Here is a 22,084-nt window from a genome sequence, read left to right as displayed (position 1 = left end):
TAAAAAGAACAGTATAAACTCTGAAGTTTGGCTTCCAAACAAACTGTGCCTTATTTCAGAAAGTCAAATTTTTGACATGAAATTATGTCCCATCGTACAGGCCTCTAAACACATCCTTCTGATGGTAAGTGGGTGGATTATCATATGTGCCTCCTACTAATCTTGGTTATTTGTACTTCTGAGTCATACACCACCACTCTCCTGCCTTCCTTGCTGACTTTTTGTCCTGCTCTTTCACTCAGGCCTTGATCAGCACAGCTTTCCTTGGGTAAAATGGAAGCTGAGTGTGATCGTGGTTTCCAAAACTGAACGCACAGCAGAAGCACCTGGGGAGTTTTTTTAACTGCTGATTTCCAGACCCACACAAAATCTCAGTATTCCCAAACATATTTATTTATAGAATCTTTCTTTCACAAAGCATCTCACTGGGATTAATGTACTATCCAAAGTGATGCTCTCAGAAGCAGCATTGAATTGAACTTGAAATAATTAAGGATATAAACAGAATTTTTACAGCAAAATTGTTCAGGAGAGCCAGTATAGCTAAGCGATTGCTTCCCATGTACAAGGTCTTGGGTTCAATCCCCTGAAAAAAAAAACATGTTCAATACACTGTTGCTTATAATATAAAAATTGGGAAATAACCCAAAGTCTAACAATAGAAAAGTGGTTACATAAATTATGGTGCATTTATTGAAGCAATGTGAGACAACTGTTAATGATTATATTTCAAAGAATATTTATTGACATGGAAGGATGTTCTTGATGAACTGAGTGAAAAATGCAACATGAATAACTGCTTTTGGAATTATTTGGGAGAAAAAAAGAATAGCGGTAACTGACAGAAGCCCCAAGAAAACAGATTCGAAGCTAGCAGTGGGGAATCCCAATTTGCACTGCAGAACCAAGATAGAGCAAAAAACCGTACCTTTGTTGGAAGTCTATTGAAGAAGCAATTAGATGTTCTCTCCAAGCTGGGTGACTGTCTCTCTGCCTGCACCAGCAAAACACTGAAGATTTGGAGCAGATGTAGCTCAAGTAGTTGAGTGCCTGCTTTCCACATGGGAGGTCCTGGGTTTGGTTCCCAGTGTCTCCTTAAGAAAAAAAAAAAAACAAGGAAAATAAACGAAAAAATAAACCAACTCAGGGGAACCAATGTAGTTCAATGATTGAGCAAGGTCCTGGGTTCAATCACTGGCCCCCAGTATGTGAAAAAAAAAAACAAAAAACAAACACTGAAGATTTGTTCTCTGGAGAGGATAAGAATGATAGAAACAAGAGACTTAAACAAAAATTCATATGCTGCCCAAGCCCTTTTCCCCAGAAGATTCCAGAGAGGAGATTCTACTCTGGTGCATCTGATCAGTGGAAGCGAAAAGACAAAAGATACTGGCATGAGGGCCTTTTTGTTTCTTTTTTTCTTTTTTTTTGCAGGTACCAGGAGGCATGAGATTGAACCTAGGACCTCGTATGTGGGAAGCCGCACTCAACCACTAAGTCACATAGAAGCTTCCCTGAGTTGGTATTATCATTTGTTTTGCTTTCAGGAGGCAAACCTGGGCCCTCCCATTGGGAGGTGGGCGCTCAACTGCTTAGGCCACATCCACTCCCAAGGCCCTTTTTCTCTTTTTTTTTTAAGATTTTAAAATTTATTTATCTTCTCTTCCCCCACCCCCAGTTGTCTACTCTCTGTGTACACACTGCGTGTTCTGTGTCCGCCTGTATTCTTGTCAGCAGCACCCAGAATCCGTGTCTGTTTTTGTTGCGTCACCTTGCTGCGTCGTCCTCCGTGTATACAGCACCATTCCTGGGCAAGCTGCACTTCTTTTGCACTGGGCAGCTCTCCTTATGGGGCTCACTTCTTGCGCATGGGGCTCCCCTATGTGGGGAACACCCCTGTGTGGCACAGCACTGCTTGCATCCATCAGCACTGCGCGTGGGCCAGCTCATCACATGGGTCAGGAGGCCCTGAGCTTGAACCTTGGACCTCCCATGTGGTAGGCGGACGCCCTATCCATTAGGCCAAATCCGCTTCCCTCCCAAGGCCCTTTTGATCAGGCCCAGTAAAGATCACCCTGTGGTGAAGACTGTCATTCATGGAGCATCATGCACATGCACAAAGAGCTTCCAATCAACTTTTTTTCCACCCCATTTGGTTGATACTCAAAAATCACCAGATGTTAGAAGAAAGATTCTAACATTAAAGATAGAGGTAAGAGCAAACAGAAAAAAGCAACTTGGAGGAAACCAAAGCTATAAAAGGAGAAGAAAATAAAAATTTGTTCATTAAAATTCTCAAAAAGTCAAAAGAATATTTGCATCCATGAAACAAAAACAGGCTGTTCTTAAATTTTAAAAAATGAAACAATAACAAGGCAAATCTCTGGGATACTAAATATATGATAGATTTTTAAAATATAAATAAATAAAACCTCCAGAAAAGGGCTGTAAAACAGATTTGAGGGAATGTCTCCCCCAAAAGTTAACCAAATGTCTAATGGATGCAAGATATAGGTGAAAATATATGAAAATAAAGGACAGACCAGACAGGCTAACAACTAATTAATGAGAATTCCAGAGAGAAAAGAGAAAATAGAGGGGAAGCTATCATTAAATAGGATTTCCCCAAGTTGAAGGACATGTTTCCTGATTGAAAGGACCAATCAAGTGTCCAGAACAGTGTTTGAAGATAGACTTACTTGAAGACACAGCATTATGAAATTTTAAAAAACTGGTACAAATAGATTTTAAACACTTTCAGAAAAAAGGAAACAATTTAGAAAGGATCAAGAATTGGAAAATCTTTACATGTCTCAACAGCAACACTATAAATTGGAAAGCAATACTAGCTAATACTTGTGTAGCCTTTAACTATATTCCATGCACATTTTAAGTGCTCTACATTTAAAGCACTCACAGCAACCCTATGAAGTAGATATTACTGTTATCATGTCCATTTTACAGATGAGAAATCTGAGCTACAAAGAGGCAAAGTAGCTTGCCCAGTAATACTCAAGTAACACAGAGCTGGAATTTGAACCAATCTGGCTCCAGAGTCCATGATCCTACTAATCAGTGCATCATACTGGTGCAACACGAGCAAAATTATAAGGGAAATTATATCCAACCCAGAACTATATAGTCAGCTGAGTTACCCATGTATGGGAAAGTAAGACATTTTTAGATATGAATGTTCTCAAAAATATATCTCTTGTGCATTTTTTTTTAAAAAGCTATTAGAAGAGACACTCCAACAAAATGAGGGGAAACCAGCAGAAGAAACTTGGGATTCAGGAAGCAAGAAATCCAACTCAAGAGCAAGGCAAAAGGAATCCCCAAAATAAAGGGATATGCCAAGAAGACCACTTCGCTGCGTGCTTAGAGAATAGCCATTGCAGACAGCAATGGGCCAGAAGATTCAGGGAGTGATGTCTTCAAAAAGATGAAACTGATAGAAAGCATAATGTTTTTAACTTACTGAGAAGAAATGTAGCCAATTGAGAGAGAATTTGAGGCAGAATTAATGATGATTACACAGAAAGCTAAGCAAAAAAGAGTCAATTGTTTTTCCTGGGAAAACTTAAAGTTGTGATAGAAAGGAAAAGTCAGCCTGGTACTCTTTTATACTATATGGCTCAGCTGTGACTTGCAAGTACATAATCCATAAAACATGAACACAAAATGTTAATCTAGGGAAGTGGACTTGGCTCAATGGATAGGGCATCCGCCTACCACATGGGAGGTCCAAGGTTCAAACCCAGGGCCTCCTTGACCCGTGTGGAGCTGGCCCATGCGCAGTGCTGATGCGCTCAAGGAGTGCCGTGACACGCAGGGGTGTCCCCTGCGCAGGGAGCCCATGCGCAAGGAGCGCGCCCTGTTAGGAGAGAGCCACCCAGCGCGAAAGAAAGTCCATCCTGCCCAGGAGTGGTACTGTGCTCACGGAGAGCTGACACAGCAAGATGATGCAACAAAAAGAGACACAGATTCCCATGCCGCTGGTAAGGATAGAAGTGGTCACAGAAAACAGAGCGAATGGACACAGAGAGCAGACAACTGGGCAGACAATCTTTTAAAAACATATATATATTAATCTAACCAAAATTATGATATTAATAGAACTGCATTAGGAAGACGGAGATATATAGGTGGACAGGTGGAGATGAAGCCAAATCTTACCTTCCTTAATGGAAATTAGTAGATCATGCCTAAAATAGAAAAATCAAGAAGCAGCTTAGAAATAGGAGGTGAAATGCCAAAATGAACAACTGAAAGATTTAAAAGCAGTTGCCTTCAAGAAGCAGGAAATTGAGGGAATAGTGGTTAGGAGATCACTATTTTCTATGAGAAAAGCTATAGAACTATTTGACTCTTTAAATCATATGGTTATATGCATTCAAAAAAACTTAAAACTAATTTTTTTTAAAAAGAGGAGCCAGCAACGTCTAACTAGGACCATCTAAAGGTCTTTCAGATATTCCAGAAAAGTTGGCTTCTACCTCTTCTCTCAAATCAAACTTTCCTTCTTTCAAGCAATAGTTTTCTGTCTCACTCCTCTGCCGTTGTACACACATTTTCATAAAATAGGCTTTTGCGAGCTAGCCTGGGGGCTTACCATTGCTTACTTTACTTCTCTGGAGAAATGTATTTCAAGTTCTAAATAAACAACTTCCAAAAAACTTTCAGAACTCCTCCTGTTCATTATTTAGGGATTGTCTTATCCCCACTGGACTTGACAATACAACTGAAAAGACATAAAAATCAGAGGATACTGCAATTGCAGTCCACGTTGTGTTAATTGTTAAGTATAGGTGAGTGACATAGCTACTGAGAAAAGGAGGGGTCTGGAGTGGGCATCAGCAGGGAAGATTTCATCAAGGAGATTCAGTCGAAGCTGAACCCGAAAAGTAGCTTGTACAAATCGTATAAATGGTGGTATCAGTCAGAACTGATAGAGGTGACAGATACGCAACTCAGGCTAGTGAAGCCAGAAGTGGAATTTATTGGCTCACCTAACTAGAATATGCCAAGGGGATCTCACTTCAGGCAAAGATTGATCCTGGGCCCAAAAATGTTGCTAAGTTCTTTCCATTTCCATTGTTCTTCTCTGCCTACAGCTCCAGTCTTAACCTTCCAGCTTCACAGCATAGGATAGAGATGGGGTGAGTGGGTAACTATATGACTATACATCAAAATCTCAGGGGAAAAACCTAGGTTCAGGTGACTGGGTACTGTGATTGGACAGTCCTAAGTCTGCTGCCAGGAAAGGAAAATAGGGGATAAACTACTAGGGTGCCAAAACAAAAAAACCCCAAAAAACCTATTACACCCCATTATAATTATACATACCAAATACGCTCTAGTAGATATTTATCAGAGCCTGGGTCAATTGGCAGTGTGAGTAAAAATGCCTCATAAACGCTATAAAGCACCATGAAATGTTTGTTGTGAAACAGTGCTAAATGTAAGTCTGCATCGGGCCTGACCAGCCCAACTGCAATTACTCCTGGATCCTCAGCTCTCGGAATGGCTTAAGTTTTTCTTTCCTCCTAGCAGATTCATTTGTCACAGTTTCCCCCTGTATTGGCCTCCTCCTTCTAACAGAGTCTGCTTCCAAATGCAGTGAAAAATTTGCTCATGTCATTTTTCAAAGGAAGTCAGAAGGGGAAATAAAATGTCCAAAGTTGGAATAAGTTTGAAACTAGAAACATAATGGATGGATGTGTGTGTAATCAGATTGTTCTCAGCATCCCTCACTCTACTGTTACTCTAATCTATTAAGTCACTTTCTTGGCCTCATTGCTTCAATCCTCAAAAAAGCCAGAAATATTTTGCTGATACTAACCACAATTTATTGAGTGATAGGAAATTTGTAATGTACTTTGAGACTGAGCTTAGGGCCCTGAAGAGTAGGCAATTAATTAGTAGGGATATATTTTTGCCATCTAGAAAAAGCAAGCTTCAGATTAACAGACTAATGTTGGAATTTCCAATTTTTTATAAGCTTACTTCAGGCATCTGATTTTTAATAGGTGTGAGGTGTTCATTGAGTGCTGACATGTGAAGTAAACTGATACCTACATTTTCTTCTGATAAACCTCTCATTGATGTCAACACTTGAATACCAAATGCTCCATTGAACTTTGTATTGGGAGATAGTATGGACAAGAGCTATTTGTGAGTCTGAGTTTTGCTAAGAATTACCATACCCTGGTAATGCTCTCTGTAATGGACACTAGCAAAATCTTAGGCCATAGACTTTGATTCTTTAGCACAGACTCACCAAAACAAGATACTATTTGTATGACTGTCCACCACCATTCTAAATCTACGTCTTCCTTGCCAACGTCCCATGATGGCGACTGAAAATGTCAAGTATTATTCTGTTTTCCAGCCTTTTCTGCAGCTAGCAGTGGCCATGTGATCCAGTTTTCAGGCTAATTAGCTATAAGAAGGAGCATTTCTGGGAAAGATTTTCCTGTTTCAATAAAAGACAAAAGGCATGGAAAGAGAGCCTTTTTACTGCCATCCTTCCTGCTGCCTTCTTGTTTGTTCACATGTGAGGATGTAATCTCTGGAGCTGTGGCAGCCATCTTGTGACCCTTGCTGAAACTGAATATGGAAAAGCAGAAAAACTTCAGGTCACTGGGGACATGGTAGAACCACCATACCAACTGGAATGACCTGCCTTCACCTTTCATGTTAAATGAGATTAATAAGCTTCTCTGTTTAAGCTATTAGGCATTCTATCACTTTCAACCAAAGATATGCTAGTAGAGCTTATACCCAGTAACAGTTCTATGTGCTCCCCTTCCAGACTGTACCCAACTTTCATTTTGGTATCCACTCTCCCTGCATGTCCCATGTAGCCAGTGGAAGCAGAGTCTGTGCTCATATCCAGGGGTGAGCACTAGTTGGCGTAAGTCAGTCAATAAATTCCTCTTCCCTGGCCTTGAATGGGGATTGGCCAAGGGTTAGCTGCAACTTAAGTTGTCCGGCCAGAGTGAATATCTAGGATCTTTGCTTGGAATGCTGGAAAAGAAGTGTTCTCTCACTTTCTTGACTACACAGATATAAATGCTGCATCCATTTTGTCATCATGACGGAAGCCCGCCTTTCGAAGGTAACATCACAGAAGGCAGAACAGAAAAAAAGAAACTAAGTCCATGATAAGGTGCTGAATCACCCTAGTTTCAGACTTGCAGTTACATGAATCAATAAATCTCCTTTATTAAAGTCTGCTTGAGTTGGGTTTCTGTTCTTTGCAACTTCAGGAGGCATTCTGGAGCGCTAGGCAACAGGCAAAAAGGAATACCAAATCACAAACTTTTAAGAAGAAAAGCAAAAACACCCTTCATATCTCAAGTACATTAGATAGCTATGCGGTCCTCCATCATTTTCTTTGCTCATCACAGGTTAAAAAATAGTAAGCATCAAATTGTCATGTATAATGTGCCCAATCACTCACTTGACTTTGAGCAAGTTACTTAACCTGTCTGAGCCTCTCCATATTTAAAATGGAGATAATACTATCTTCTTATAGGGAGACTCTAACATTAAATGAGATAATACGTGTAAAGTGCCTCCAGCAGGATCTGTTCATAGTAAACACTCAGCAAATGCTGGTTATTGTAATTATCAGGAATCCCCAGTCATCTAAAGATTGTGCTAGAGATGCCCAAGGTCTCTTGCAAACCTTCCAGCCATGGTGTACCTCCACCTGATTGTGGTACAAGATACCACCTTGTTGAAGCACTCACTTCTGTTTTGTTTTTTGGTTTTGGTTTTTTTTTTTTTTTGGTCAAAATAGACCAAGATAAGATACCTCTAGATCTCCAGAAAGGTCCCACAACTTCTTAACTCACATACAGATCTCTTACCAGCTCAGCCGTGCCTTTCAGAAATGCCTGAAGTACTTACAAGGCAACCCCATGAAGAGGTGAGAAGGACACCCCTGAACCTTTACTCCAGGAATCCAGAAGGAATCCCTGCTCCTGTCAGCTCACCAGCACCGCAGCCAGCCGAAGGAGAAAGCGCGCCCTGGGGGCTGTTTGTTCCTGGCAATTGTCCACCCCATCCCTTCATCCTCCAAGAAAGACCCGGATGAATAGTAAGCCTGGAGGGAAAGGGAAAAACCAGGAGACTGAGAAGCAGCCTCTGTAAACAGGGTTCACGGAACGGCTGCCTTGGTGATTTCATCCCTGATCAAGGATGCCATAAAAAGAAATATTTAGTGATCACCATTTCACATCGCTGTAAAAGACTTAGAATCCGGGCCCAGAAAACTTGTGTTCCAACAACATTCTGCTTTGACAGGACCTTAAAATGCCTCCTTGGAGTCAAGTCAGGGAGAAAAATTCTTAAGGTAACTGAGTGCAACAAATAACTAAGTAAAAAGAATTTATTCTAATTGCCAAAAAGGAATATGGCCAAGGCTCCAAAGGAAAGAGGGGGAAAAAATGAAAAAGAAAGCAGAAACATGATGATAAGACGAGAAGGGATGTTCATTTTCAAGCAGGAGATAAGATATGGATTAAAGTTCATCCTCAGAATAGTGTAGCAAGAAACTTTATGGCTAAACTGACTCCCAACCGGAAAGGTCCCTGTTTCACCATTTCTTTGAATTATAGGGAAAGCTAATTGGATCTTCATGTTTACCATGGAGGAAACCAAGTGTTACTGGGGATGTAAATCCTGGAGGTACTTTAAAAGGACAATGTTGACCTTTACAAGCCTCTAAACTTATAGATCTGTGAGGAGAAAAAAATTGATTTCTTGACCTTTGACTGGTTCCTTGTCATTTTTTTCCTCTCCACACAGGGGCCCCCAATCCCTTTAGTCTCTTCCTGGTGTTATTTTTCTGACGGTGCCCCCTGGCCCAGAGAACAGGACCATTCTCCCGTATAGCCCCAGGGAGAACCAGTCAGCCGGCGCTGGGGTGAGGCTCCGCTCCCAGCTGACCCCGGACCAGGCCTGCAGCCCCTCAGCGTCGACCCCCCTCACGGCTCAGGTTTCTGCAAAAGCTGCCCGGCCCCTTCAGCAGTCCCACACTAACAAGACCAGCTGTCGTATTTGTGCTCCTACTATGTGCTGGGTATTGTGGTAAGACATTTGAAGACATCATCTTCATTAGTTCATCCTCACCACAACCCTGTGCGTTTGGATCTGAGCTTGGCTACCTGTAGCTCTCTGGATTTACAGATGTGAAAACTTCTGTTTCCCTCACCATTTCCTTTCCCCTTCTTCCTCTTTTCCTCAGCCCATCTCCACTGAGAGCAGAGAGGTGAGCTGAAGGAAGACAGACCCGTTCCAGCTCAGAACCCTTCCGAAGAGTCCTCAGAACTGGTGGGACCGTTACTGGAAAGGTGAAGAAACTGAGGCCTAGAGAAGGCAAGAGCTCTGCCACACAGGGCCAGTGGGTTCTGGAGAGGCAGGGCCAGCCCCGGCCCCCGATGGCCCTGCTCTGCTGTGGCAGGCGGCACTTCCCCTCACCCAGGTCTGGTCAGGGAGGTCACAGTGAAACCCCATTCTTCAATGTGAAGGAATTCCCTGTGAGTTATCTGGCATCTTTAGTGTCAGAGCCCAGAGGGAGGAGAGAGGGGGACTGAGAGGTCACTGTGGGATCGGAGGAGAAAGTGGAGTGTGAGGGAGAAGAGCGGCCACACCAAGGAGCCCGATGATGGCAGAGGTGGGTTCGTGGGGCAGAGGGTGGAAGACACTAAGTGATTTGTCAACGGGGATTTATCCCTAATCCTCACACAGAGGTGACCCTTCTCAAAGTAGGCAAGGGGCTAGGCAGCGTGATTTAAGGTATGCTCACCTCAGTGGCCTGTATGGGGCCCCAACTCATTACTCTTTGCCATTCAAATGGTTTCCAGCCTTGTCTCCTGCTTCTAGTCTTGTGCTTCTCGCAATCAAGGTTTTTCGTTCATATTTGTGAACCATCTGTACTATGACTTGCTCAATAATTTAGATGAATTTTTAAAAACATAAATATATTTTAAGGGCAACTTTACATCAGCACTGTAAACTGAAAGTCAGTCTCATTTCCAATAAATAGAGGATAACTAATGACAAATACAATGAGAGCAAAACAATGTTATTAGACTCTAGCTGGCTACTTGCCTGCCAAAGGCTCTGAGCCTGAGCTTTGTTCTTTGTCAGCAAAGCTCCAAAATGTACTCATCAAATGCAATGAATGTACCACATAATGAAAGAAGTTGTCAATATGGGAGGAGTGGGCTGTGTGGGAACATCTTATATTTTTTTAATGTAACATTTTGTGTGATTTACATACCTTTAAAAAAACAGATAATTTTTTAAAAGTGAGATTACCAAGTGTTAGGTATTAAAGGCTGAACCAAACAGAGATTATCTCCTTGATCTAAATCACAAGGATTAATGAAGAAGTTAAATACTGTTGAGCATCACCTAAATCATCTCAGGAACCATCAGTGGTCTCCATCCCAGACTCTGGAACTCTATGGACCCCTTTCACATTTACTCAACAGACAATACAATTGCACACAGGAAGGAACAATTTATCAAGACACAAGAAGCCTACTATGCAGCTCTGTGAGTTGGGGTGATTCACTTCTCTGGGTCTCAGTTTCTTTCATCTGTGATTTCTTGAGGTCCTTCAGCTCTAGAAACTACTTCCTCTAATCCCAAAGAAAAGAAATATCAGAGCTGGAATGTGGGACAGCTCAGGCACAGTGGGCAGCCAAATGGTAACTTGAAAGGTGGTAGACAGAGAAGGGGGTATTAGACCTGAGCAGTGAAGAAGGGGGTAGGGTGGGCGAGAATGACAGACAAGTCATCCTCTTCCCAGCCTCATCCAGGGCCAGACCAATACAAGTTCATCCCAAGGATTTTCAATCTCTTCATATCCAATATTCAGATTTCAGGGCTAAATTAACTAATGTGCAGTGAGAAAATTAGACTTTATTTTTCTTTTAAAAAAAAATTGCATCTGCTTTCTAATATGGAACATCCTGAGTAGGCTGGTTTCTGTTTGATTGAGAGGCAGTCCAGGGCAGTGGTTAGGGTGCTTTGGAGTGAGTGTGGCTTCCAGGCCTTTCTCTGTCACTTCCATGGGGTGTGACTCAAGCAAGTAAGTCTCTAAGTTTCTGTTTCATTTTAAAAGGGAGTTGTTATGAGTACCCACATCTTAAAAACTTACAGTATCTGGACAAGAAAAAGTGTTTAGCACAGTGTCTAACAAAGAATAAGTATACAAAAATTTTAGCTAGCATTTCCTGTACATCTCAGCCCTTCTACTTGCTGCCCAATACAGAATCTCTGCTCTGGGCCCCCCCATGCTTTCGTCCTGTCTTGATCATCACCTTTCTGTTGCTCTGGCTGGTGCTTCTCTGTATATTTGTCTCCACGCTTTTTGGCAGACACAGTCGGCACTCAGTAAATCTGCTGGATTGTGTAGAGGCCCCTTTGAAAATGATGGAAGCAGCCTTTAGTTGAAAACATGAAAATCCCCCAAAGTTTGTTGTAAAGAGAAATATCTGTGTGGCATACGCAATCGCTATAGGACTTAGTTGAAATAATTCCTATTTTGCTAAATTAAGATGGAGGAAAAGGACATAATCTTCCACTTCTGTTTCATTTCACCCCAGGATAAGGAAGAAAAGAGGATGCAAATTTCCTAACTGTCCTGGTTTTCTTCTTAGAATCATCCATGTGTGTTTACAAAATAGACACGCCAGACTCCTTAGTAACACGCATGATTAGCCTCTTCTGATATCTGAAAGATATATGAATTGTTGAACTGCTGATGAGAAAGATCCATGAACAGTTTTTTTAAATTGGTTTGGTAAGATTATTTCCAGTCAACAATTCCCTAGTTTAGTGGCAGAAGATAGATCTGTTTTCCATAAAAGTTAAATGCCAGACTTTTGAATCACTCGGAATAAAAATCATTCTCTTAAAGAGCCACTTGCCATCATTTGCTTTACAGCAAAAATAAAAGTTGAGATAGAAACTATTGTCACAGAAGGGCATGCTAAAGAGGCACAAACAGTGATAAGAACACAAATAGCTCTTGTTTCAGTACTAAATTTCCAACTGCTGCAGGATATGCTGGGCTCAATGGAAACAAATAAATATAAGCCAGCATGCCCTTATTTGTTTCTATCAACACAATAAAAACTGCTGCCTACTACTTGTAGAGTGCTTTCTAGTTTGAAAATGCATTCTTGTCTAATTTCTATGTGGTTCTCAGAACAACCCTGGGAGACAAATAAAGGGTGGGAAAGAGAGGAAATGTTGGAAACAACCCAAATGTCCACCAACTGATGAATGAATAAATAAAATGTGGTATATCCACATAGCTGAATAGTGTTGGACAATAAAAACAAATGAAGTCCTAATACAGGATACAACATGGATTGACTTTTAAAACATTATGCTAAGTGAGAGAAACCAGACGCAAAAGGCCACATATAATCATGCAGAATAGGAAAATCCAAAGAGACAGAAAGTAGGTTGGTGCTTAGCTACGGTTGGCATGGTGGGTGGGAGTGGGAGGCAGTATGGGGGGATTAAGTTATGGAATGGCTAAGGGGTGAGGGGCTTCTTTTTGGGGTGATGAGAATGTTCTTAAACTGATTGTGATGATGGTTGTACAACTCAATACGCTAAAAGCCATTGAATTTGACACTTTAAATGGGTGAGCTGTATGGGATATGAATTATATTTCAATAAAGCTGTCAAAAAGAGAGAGAGGTAAAATCATGGAGCCTGATGGCATCAGATATGGGTTTGAATCTAAGTTCTGTCACTTAATTACTCTATGACCTTAGAGACAAGTGACTTAAACTTTCTGAATCCTGGCTGCTATCTTTGAAAACCGGAAGAAATCATACCTTCCTTGCCGGGTTGTGGAGGAGGGGATTAGGGCCCCCAGAGGTGCTGCAAAGGTGCATAGTAGTTAGGACTTGACAAATGGCAGCTGTGGTTGTGGCCATTCTGATGAGGCACTAACTGAGGCTCAGGGCACTGAAAAGCCTTGGTGGTGGGCAGAAAATGGGCCGACTGGCCTCCGTGCATGGCACGGAGCTGCTGCCTTCTTCACATTTAAGGCAAAACAGAAAATGAGCAAGAACATTGGGTTTGGAAGCAGAACTGGGCTTTTTCATTTTATATTTCTGTATAGTATGCTTCCTGTGTGCTAGCCTTGTACCCGGTGGAGGCATCCACGTCCTAGAGCAGTCGGCAGATTAGCCACGAGCAGAGCCCATTCAGAAGTCAAGAGGATCTGGGATAGATAATGGGCCATTTACTCATTACCTAATCCTGGGCAAGTTGTTTACTCTCTCTAAGCGTCAGAATGTGCATATGTCTGATGAGGAAAATAGTAGAGCCTTGCCTATAAAACTGGTGTGATAATTTAATCAGATTATCTATCTACCTAAAGTACTAAATGCAGTGGCTGCCACACATTAAGTACTAAATAAAAAACCATCATTGCCATTATTTTTATCGTTACCATTTAGAGGAGCATTAGTATCCCTGGCTAGAAGATAACTTATAGTATTCAATTTCTTGGAACTTGTTTCCATATTGATAAACTAAGGATATTAACAGCTATCTTCGGATTTTTTTCATGTAACCCACAAAAGAAAATTAGTGTAAAAAGTATTTTTGATATGGAGTTCCTATTACTGTTCCATGAAAACAGCACCACTCGGACCCTTTGCTTTGTTTTCCCTCCAAAGGCAAGCCCTTCTAAATTACAGCCCTGGGAAGTAAAGATGACAGTAAATTATTCAGGCCGTTCCCTGGCCTGGGGGACTTAGGGTTAGGGTTCAGGTAGTAAGTCCTAGAGTAAGTGGACATGTAGCCTGGCTGCAGATTGATGAGCGCTGAGAGGAGCCGGTTATTTGATCCCCAGGAAATGTTTCTGTGCTGGGGTCAGTGTTGCCAGCTTTTGAATCAAAAAGGCAGCACCTTTCAGACCAGAGAGTTCAGTTCTATTTATCAAGTCAAGAGACGCGAGAGGAGCGAGAACCCTGAAGGAAGCCGGGCACTAGGTGAGCCTCCAGTGAAGAGACCCAAGCAGAGCTTCCCCAGACTTGCACCAGCCCCCAGGGGTTTCCAGCCCGCTTCCGCCCTCGGGACTCCCTCGTTCTTCAAGAGCTCCACCACTTTCCTAAGCGCTACTGATGAGCAGACACCAAGCCATTCCTTAAACCTTTAGTGAACGTGTGCCAGGAGCCAGGGCCGGTTCTAGGCACCGGGAATATTCATTCATGCGTTTATTCAACCAATAAATATTGAGCGCTTCCCCTGCGCCAGACGCTCTGATAAACGCCACACGGAAGGAGACGCAGCCCTTCCGTGTTCCGAGCCTAAGGGAGGCGAGGAAGGCGGCAGCTACAGCGGGGGAAACCGTGTGAGGCGGGGCGCACCGACAGGGGACGCCAGACCCGGGTGGAGGGGCCGGGGCGGCTTCCCAGAGGCCGCGGGAATTGGAGCATGAGGGGAAGCGAGCCGCCTGGAAAGGAGATGGCGAGCAGGCGGGGGAGTGTGTTCAGGGTCTAGGTGGGAACCCCAGGATGTTTTTGCAGAATGGAAAAGAGGTTCCGTTCGGCTGCAGCAAAACAGTGCACGGTGGGGACTGGCCGGAAACATGGATTAAAAGGTGGGCTGGAGCCCCTTCACCTACCCCCTCAGACCACCTGTGGTGGTCCTGAAGTGGCTGAAACACTCCCAAGATGACTGGCACCGGGCTCGGGAAAAGGGCAAAGGAAGACTTGCAGGAAATAGTCACGGCGGCGCCGAGCAACGTGTTCCAGCCCCGGGAGCTGAGAAGCGCGGAGGCTCCTCCCGGGATTCCCGCCGCAGCGGCCGCCTCTCCAGGCCGGTCCCCCCGCCTGGCTGCTGCAGGTCCTCCGCGCCCTGAGCGGGGAGCCCTTTCTGCCCAAAGCCTAGAGCAGGCCTGCGTTGTAAACAGTGAAGTGAAAAAGAAACAGCCATCCGAATATGGGTTCTCCTGGGGACCCTATGTTCGTAGACATCAAAGCACCCTCGTCCACCTTCTCCCCACTCCCTTCTCCAGCATGTTGACTCGGCCTTTGAAATCCCTAAGACTCCCCCACAAGGAAGAGACCCTTGCAGGCGGGCTGGCCCCATATCAAGCAAATGAGTCAAACTCACGCTTTCATGTTATGGCATCATATCCCTCTGGTAATTTTTTCAAATTACGTGTTATCTGGCATCCATGACTCTCCCTGGGTTCTCCCCTAAAACGCCCCCTTGATTGTTTCCAGTAAACTGTTGCTGAGATTTTTGTGCAAGGAGGCACTTGCCACTTGCTGGGTCCAGGCGGGGTTGGGCTGTGGGGCCGGGGTGGCTGCTCAGAGCCCAAGTCACAAGGAGCCTGGGAGGGCAGAGGCTGCTGGCTTCCCCTGTGGAGTGAGGAAGACAGGGAAGAAGAGGAAGGACACAAGACGGGCTGAAGTAAAGGCCCTTCCTGGAAGATATACCTTTATTTATATCTCTATGCTTACCTGAGCATGGCGTGGATTAGAACAGTGCTTCTCAAGCTTAACATGCGTACAAAGACAAAATGCAGCCTCTGATTCGGTAGGTTTGGGGTGAGGTTTGAGGTCTGCATTTCTAACATGCTCCCGGGGAAACTCTGTTCGTTATCTACTGCCTTGTAATAAATTACCCCCCAAATTAGCCACGTAGAACGACAACAAATATATATTATCTCACACAGTTTCCGAGTGTTAGGAACCTGGAAGCAGAGGGGCTGGGTGATTCTGGCTCAAGGTCTCTCATGAGGTGACAGGCAAGCTGTCAGCCCAAGCTGCTTTCTGCAGGGGCTGGACGCTCCAGGCTCACTCGCCGCGCTGCTGGCGGGAGGCCTCCGCCTGGCCACTGGGCCTCGCAGGCGGGGTTGCTCATGACTCGGCTTCCTTTAAGAAGAAAGTCTCAGTCTTTTTGCCATGTTCCCAGAAGTGACTTTCCAGCACTTCTGCCATAGTCTGTTCATCAGAAGCAAGTCGCTAATTCCAGCCCACACTGAAGAGGAGAGGAAATAAGCTTCACTTCTTGAAAGGAAGAGCATCAACAAACTGGTGGACATATTTTTTTAAAGGCACAGCAGATACTCTTGCTGCCGGTCCTCAGTCCACACTTGGAAAGGGAAGGGTTTAGGAGAAAGTCTCCACAGTGATAGCGCTGAGATGGCAATACAAGGTCCTGATGCTGCCTAGCAAGTCAGCTGACCTCCCAGGGCACTCTCCGTCCCAGCGGGTGGCAGTGGAACCTCACACAAGGGCTGTTACACAGAAACTGCTCAGTACAGTCCCTCAGATATAGTAAGTGCTCAGCTGATGGTTGACATTATTATTAACATCCATAATGGTATCATTTGGGACACTGACCCTCTCCTCAGTCTCAGGCCCAGGGGTCCCAGGCTCCGCCTCGTTGGTCCTTAGTCCCAGTCCTGCTTGGCGCAGGTCCCCTTCTGGCCCCCACAGCAGAGGCACCCTAACTTCTGAGTGTTCTCCAGCCTCCTACACAGGGGCTGGGTGGGGGGATGGGGGGAGCCAGAGGAGGGATGCAGACAGCATGAAACCCGTGTCTGAGGTGTGTCACAGACAATTTTAAGGTGGCTGGTGGTCATCTCGGGCCAAGACCCACCGAATCAGAATCTCTGGAGGTGAAGGCCTATTATCTGTAACACGCTCTCCCTAGGAAAATTCTTTGGCACACTAGAGTTTGAGAAGCCCTGCAGTAGATGCAAGAGATTTATTTATTCACCTACCCCCCTCCCCTCCCCTCCCAAAAGAACAGGAAGGCTTGACTTGGAGTTCCTGAGAACAATAATGAGCAGTCCTCCTGGGGCCCTATCTGAGGCCGGAGCTGGACTGGCCCTGGGGTTGACCCGGTGCAGAACTTCTGTCCTGGTGACTAATGATCCAGCACGGCCCAGCCTGGCTGCGGTTTGTCTACAGGCCCCATGACAGGCCCATCCACCCAGATAACCGCAATCTCGCTTTGTGGGATCAAATACCGGCTAAGGATTTATGAGTCCAAGAAACGACATGGCTGTGCTAGAGAGGGGGTGGTAAAGGGGGGCAGGCGGGGGGGGAGTACGGTGCAGCCTCTTCTCCCCCCGGAGCCTTGGCTGCCTTACCTCGCTTCAGACTGCAGGGCGGACCTGGAGCTCGGGCTGCTGACTGCTTTCCGTTTTGGGTAAGAACTGGGTCAGGATGCCAATGAGCAGCCTAGCAGCTGCTTCATGTCTGCACTCAACCCCTTCCACTGTGTCAGAGGGTGAAATCATTGCATGGTACACGCTGGTGCATTTTGTCATCCTAAAACCAAGGATAAGGTTAAAAATGAAAAAGCAACCTTCTCCCATTCTGTCATCAGGGCATGGAAAAGATGTTTGTCATGGTTATCCCCTAAATGCCTGGAGTTAATGGTCCCCTGAGGGTTGAGATGCCACAGGCCTGAGTTGCCACTTCCAAGTAGGCATCGTTCTGTCTGTCTTTCCCTTAGGAACTGGGCCTCTGAAAGCCTGGGCACACCCAACCCCAGTTCCCAGGGGTTCGGCTCTCATGGGTCGTAACTGGGCAGCATTTACTCATGTGTGTAACTGATTTTGATGAAGCACTATTTGCCAGTCACCTTCCTAGGCAACAACCAAGACCAAGGATGAAGCTTACATTCTGGGGGGTGGCAGTGGAGACAAACAACAAACAAGGGAGCATATAAATGAACAAGGTAATGCCCAATTGTGACAAAGCAGGGCTGGAGAGTTGCTAGGAACATTTTTAACCATCACTAAGGAAAGCTATGGTTGGAGGAAGCAAAGAATTAGAAACTCATGGGCAATTTAGATTTTAAATTCTTCTTCCCATTCCTCTCTTAAAACAGTTATCTAAGGACTATCTTTTTTGTTCCATGTTTACTTTCCATTTTGCTTGGATGGAACATTGTACGGCCCTACAGCAAGGGACCCCAGTTATAGCACGGTCATTCCTATACAGATATGTCCAGGTCAGATTTTATTGCTTTTGGCCCAAGGCTGCTGCAAAATTTGCAGAGCAAAGAGAGGTACAGTGTGGTCTACTGAGCAAGTTACTGGGTTAGAGTGAGTTTCTACGGTTGAAGATACTTAGCATTTAAAGGCAATTTCATAAAAGTCATCATTAGTTTAATATATCACAACGGCACTCCAACACTGATGTCTCAATGTTTTACTGTGGTTTTAGAGCAGTCAGTGCAAAAAGAACCTTGAACACTGGGTGGGGGTGTCTTTGTTTATACATCTTTAGGGTGATAGACCCCTCTGAGACCTGTGGAACTCGGTGAACCCTGGAAAATGCACACATGTGCGTTCGCATAAAATTTCAGGGTCCGTGAACTCTGGAAGTCCATCCATGGGTCCCCCTGGGGAACCATGGACCCCAGTTTCCTGCTCTAAAATTTATATTCATGGAAAGATATCCAAGATATTTTGTCAAGTGAAAAAAGTAAATTGTGAGCAGGGGATGTAGCATGATTCCATTTTTCTCTTACATATGATATTTAAATGAATGTCTAGTATCTGAGGCAAGCGGGATTAAGGGAAAGCCTTGCCTTTACTTTTTATTTTGTACACCCAGGTTTTTTATTATTTGAGATAATAAACACATTTCTTTTATAAGAGTAATTTGCTTAAAAATTAAGCCTTTGAAAAATAAAAACCATGTTCTTGTCTGAATCTGACTGCACCACTCAGCATTTCTGGATATTGATCTTGACTGAGAACCAGCACCCTGGGTAGGGTCTGGCGTGGATCAGAAAGTGAGGGGGGGGGAGCAGATTTGGCTCACCTGATAGAGCGTCTTCCTACCACATGGGAGGCCCAGGGTTCAAACCCAGAGACTCCTGAACCATGTGGTAAGCTGGCCCATGCGTGGTGCTGATATACGGAAGGAGTGCCATGCCACGCAGGGGTGTCCCCCGCGTAAGGGAGCCCCATGCTCAAGGAGTGCGCCCCATAAGGAGAGCCATTCTGCGTGAAAAAAGTGCAGCGTGCCCAGGAGTGGCGCCACACTCAAGGAAAGCTGACGCAGCAAGATGACACAACAAGAAAGAGACGCGGTTTCCCAGTGCCACTGACAAGAATACAAGTGGACACAGAAGAACACACAGCAAATGGACACAGAGAGCAGACAATTGGCAGGGGTGGGGGGAAGGGGAGAGAAATAAATAAAGACTTTTAAAAAAAGAAAGTGAGGGGCAGGGAAACGGATGTGGCTCAACCAGCTGGGCCCCAGTCTACCATATAGGAAGTCCAAGGTTCAAAGCCCAGGCCCTCCTGGTGAGGGCAAGCTGGCCCATTTGGCGAGCTGGCCCACGCGGAGTGCCGGCCCATGCTGGAACACCTCCCTGTGCAGGAGTACCCCCTGCATGGGAATGTCACACAACACGGGAAAGCCACCCCACGCAGGAGTGCCAGCCGATGCTGGAGCAGCAGGATGACAGAGACACAGAGGAGAGAAAATTAGAAGACACAGCAGAACAGGGAGCTGAGGTGGCTCAGGAGAGTAATCACCTCTCTCCCACTCCAGAAGGTCCCAGGATTGGTTCCCAGAGCCACCTAATGAGAATACAAGCAGACAGAGAAGAACACACAGCGAATGGACACAGAGAGCAGACAACGGGGGGAATGTGGGGGCGGGGAGGGGGGAGAAATAAATAAATCTAAAAAAAAAGAGAAAATGAGGGGCAGAACACGAGGGTTTGTCTCAGGGTGTTTCAGATAGAGGGTCACTGGATTTGAAAGAGTTCAGTTGGGCAACCATGGAATAATTTGGAAATGTACTGTTGAACGTGTTTGTCTAAAATGAGAAAAGAGCAAGCTGGCCACATAGAATGGTCTCCTCAGGTCATTTCAGGTTCACTTGGAACCTGTGTCAGAGAGGCCTATGACAGAACGTGTTTATCACAGCTCTGTCTCTTCTTAGAGACTGGTGCCAGCACTGAGGTTCCATGATGAGTCCTTCTCAGAAAGGAACGGAGTGGAAACAGTGTGTGCTGCTAATAAACCCGGTTTCCACATTTCCAGACATGCACATAGCTCACGAGAAAGCCTTACATTTGGGGGTATCTGATCACACACACATGGATCCTCATGGCAGGTATGGAAATTGGGTATGACCGCCTTCCCATCTGCTCCAGAACTACTCCGTGCTAAGGTGGTGCATAGAACATGTAAAAAGGGGTGTTTAGTACTTAATAAGGCATTTTAAAGTGCATTGAGGGGTCTTTACTGATCTAGGAGTGGGATTTTGGAAAAGCATACAGCTTAGCCTATCACACAGGGCCTGAAAAAGAGACTGGGTCCTCCTCTGGATCAAGTCTGCGCCTGGCCTTGCTGCCTTCCTCCCATGATGAAACCACAGGCTGCTGAGAGCAGCCTGGGCCGGCGTCTGCTCAGTTCCCCCTGGACTTGTGGGTTGGACTCGTGGGTTGGGCTGGAGTGGCTCCACCTGCTGTGCTCTTGGCCAGTCCACTTGACCCCCAGCTCGTCAGGGAGATAATCACAACAGAGACAGGAGGATGGAGTGGTTCAGGTGGCTATGGTGACACAGGCAGAGCTGCTGCAAGACAGGGCCTAGCCCTGCCAAGGCCCACCCAGTGTCTTCGGGTGAGGATGACACCTCTGTCCCACCCCCTGGGGCATAAAGGCATTTATGGGGTTAGGATCATTCTGGCCTCTCCTCCTTTTCTATTGCCGGTCCTTCCTTGGAACTAAAGCTGCCAGAGGATATGGGGCCAACCCATGACATCGATAGTCCACGTAACATCATTATAACTGCTGCCACTTTTTATTCATAGGGTACTTTCCAGATTGCTCAGCACAGCCACACGTGGCACGGGTTACTAATCTAATTTGATCCAATGCACCAGAGAAGCTGGATGAGTGTCCCCACTTGACAGATAGAGAAACTGAGGCTCAGCGAGGATAAGGAATTTTCCCCAAATTGTCCTCAGCTAATTGGCTGAGGGGGAAGGTATTTGAAACCAGGACTCTGACCCCAAGCCCAAAGCTCTCTTCCCTCCATTGCTGAGATTAGGCAAAACGCCCAAGAACAAAGCACAGGCCAGCGTTCACCCAGAAAGCGTCCCTGTGCGTGACCTGTGTTTGTCCTGGACAAAGGAAAGGATGTGATCCTTTTGCCCCCAAAGCAATAAGGGCCAGCTAATGTGTTTTTAGCTCTATGCTATTTGCCCTCAACACTTTACAAATATCTCGCCTGATCCTCACAACTATACTAAATGGAAAAGACCATTATTTTCTTCATTTTATGTATGAGGATACTGAGGCCCAGAGACGTTGGCCGACTTGTCTGTGGTCACAGCCTGTGGCACTGCGGCAGTCCCAGCTCCTACCACTACTTTTACTTCCTACACTTTCTCCCTTCTCCCAGTGGGCTTGTTTCTCATTCTATTTATCAGGCAACCACTGGAGATCCTGGTGCCCTCAGGACCTTTGCTTGGTAGCAGGTTATTTCGTTGAATCAAGCTGAATACTTCCATTCATCTGTTAACACCTCTTCAGCATGGCACATTAGGGGCTTACGAGCCCTTAAACCAGCAACACAAAATCCCCTCTTTCTGCAGGATTGCTCTTTCAGATGGTGGTCAAACTCCGCAAGGACACAGGCAGATTCCTCAAATAGTCTCACTCGGCACCATAATTAATAAATGTCTCGACGGGGGTCAGAGGAGAAGATTTGCTGCCGTTTTGCTGGGCATCTGGGGAGTGAAACACAAGCAACTCAAATACATTTTTTATTCCCACTTATTGCCTTTGTCAAGAACCTCCATCAAAAAAAAAAAAATCCATGGAACTGTACAACACGGTGAACCCTAAGTTAAACCATGGCCTCTAATTAATAGTACAATAACCAAAATTTTTTAATTAAAAAAAAAAGGACCTGCATACTTCAAAGGCCAGACGGGTTAGTTTTGTTTATTGTTCTTGTTGTTTTTTAATAGTTCTATGTTTAAGTAAAATAAGATTCCCCCTCCCACTTACTCCAGATAAAAAGAAAAGCCA

The sequence above is a fragment of the Dasypus novemcinctus genome, chromosome 10, assembly GCF_030445035.2.
Source record: "Dasypus novemcinctus isolate mDasNov1 chromosome 10, mDasNov1.1.hap2, whole genome shotgun sequence".
In the NCBI taxonomy this organism is placed as follows: domain Eukaryota; kingdom Metazoa; phylum Chordata; class Mammalia; order Cingulata; family Dasypodidae; genus Dasypus; species Dasypus novemcinctus.
Note: the sequence above shows the minus strand (reverse complement) of the source record.